The sequence below is a fragment of the Ammospiza caudacuta genome, chromosome Z (assembly GCF_027887145.1).
Source record: "Ammospiza caudacuta isolate bAmmCau1 chromosome Z, bAmmCau1.pri, whole genome shotgun sequence".
Taxonomy (NCBI): Eukaryota; Metazoa; Chordata; class Aves; order Passeriformes; family Passerellidae; genus Ammospiza; species Ammospiza caudacuta.
The window spans coordinates 29,628,020-29,630,239 of NC_080632.1; positions in this window are offsets into that span (position 1 = coordinate 29,628,020).

Consider the following 2,220-nt stretch of genomic DNA (forward strand, 5'->3'; position numbering starts at 1 on the left):
CCGTGCGGCCGCCTCACCTCCCCGGCCGCCCCCTGCGCGCACCCCGGCGGCGGCTGCCCCCCCTCCCCCCCCCCCCCAAGGAGGCGGCCACCGCTGCGCGGGGCCGAAGCAAGGCACACGCCGGGCGAGGGCAGCGGCGGCGGCAGCCCGGCTCACGCGCCGCCCCAGCGCCGGCGGCCCGCCGCACCTTCTGCAGCCCCGCCCCGGCTGGGCCGCAGCAGCCAATGGAGCCCCACAGCACACCCACCGCCGCCGCCGTCGCCGCCGCTTATAAGTGCGGCCGGGCCCGCCCACCGCCTGCACGCGCGACCGGCGAGTAACAGAGCAGCCAATCCCGGCGCCAGGCTCCGCCCCGCCCCCGGTGCCCAGCTGCGGCCAATACCGTGCAGGATCAGAACTGTCAATCACGCCCGTTAACCCAATGCGGTGCTCCGCTCTATTATTCTTCAGGCGTGCGCCCCGCCAGCGCTACAGCCCCGCCCCGTCGGACGGGGGACGGTCTCCGGCGGGACGGTCTCCGGCGGCAGAGCTTCGAAGGTGTCGCCGTCACACAACGGTGTCGCCGCGGGTCTTTGCGTACAACCTACATCCTGCAACAAGTGACACTGGGAAAAACGCCAATCACTTGGGTTTTTTAAATTTTAAAAGTTTAATAGGAATAAAATGGTTATAAAAATAGTAATACAATTAGAGTAATCATAATTTGGACAATTTGAATTAGGACAATATGAGACAATAGAAACAAGGAGTTTCGGACGTCCGGGTACCTTTTTCTGGGCGGCATAAACCCGGTAAAGGACACCTGTTAACAGAGGATTAACGTTTAAAAACAATAGCCTGTTGCATATTCATACACCTCACACATGACGCATAAATTCCATTCACATACAGGATTCTCTCGGGGTCATCGTCAACTTCTTCCTCTGAATCTTAACGGCGCCTTCAAGCCTGAGCAAGGAGGGAAGAAGTTAGTTTCTTTTGATAAGAGGGCAATAAATTCTTTGTTTCTGCAAGATTTAGGTGTCCTGCGGTGCTATCTTGCTGCGAGTCCTTTCTTGTAAAAAAGCACCTTACTTAGCATAGTTTCATATTTCTACATTTTGTTATAACCTAAAACTATATTTAGCACACTACTTAAGAGAATTAATACAGCGTAACTTTCTAACACATATAATATCCATTTCGATATTTGCGAAAAGCCAATCACAAAACACGCATTTCCCGCAGCACCAAGGGAAGAGGCGCCCCTCACACGGGGCGTTCCCCGGGGCAGCTCTGCGGTCCGCACGCCGGGATGAGGCGGCGAGCGCGGTGTCAGCGCGGGCTGTCCGAGCGGAGCGGAGCGGCGCGGCCTGTGCCGGCAGCGAGCCCCTCAGCGGCACCGCCCGCCCGCCCGCAGCGGCACCGGCACGGCCCGCCCGCCTGCAGCGCGGCACTCGCAGCTCGGCTCGGCTCCGGGCAGTCACAGCCAGGACGGGGCTCCCCGGCCGCCGCCGAGCCCCCGCGGTGACAGATTGTGGTGCAGCCACGCACCTGTAGAGGCCTACACGCCTGTAGAGGCCTTAGCTGGACCCAGCTGCGAGTACTTCTGCTGTCTCAATAAATGCGAGCAATAGTGACATGCCAGGAAACTCATCAAGGCTTTTTTCCGCAGGGGACCGGCACCTGGGAGAGCAAAATATCAGTGCCTCTTTTATCAGCCATAGTAACAACAAAATCTTAGCCCTTCAGCCACAATTGCCCAAAGAAGGGTGATTGCAGTCTTGATTTCTGTGATGAGGCTGTCTTTACTCCATGAAACTAGCGCTTCCTCTGTGATGATAACTTCACTGCATATACCACCTGCTTTTGAAATTAATTTTATCTTTATTACAGTTACTTGAAACAGTATCAGAAATCATGCTGTGCTTCAAAAGGCAGGATTAAAGACAGCCCTGTTCTCTCTTCATTTTGGGATGCTGATAAGCCTGTGGACACCACTGTAAAGCAAAATTATGTGTATCCTCTACAGATTATTCCAAGCCTTGAACATAGTCATTGCATCTCTCCTGGCTGTCATGTAGACCCACTTTTGCATGATCAGGGCATGCAGAATTAGAAAACTAATTTAATTTGGCTTAGCGCCCTTTCAAGTTTCAATTTCATTCAAGAGAATGCAAACTGTTTTGCATGGAATTAATGACTGAAACTTCAGGCAATTATCTGCTTGCAAAAGAGCTT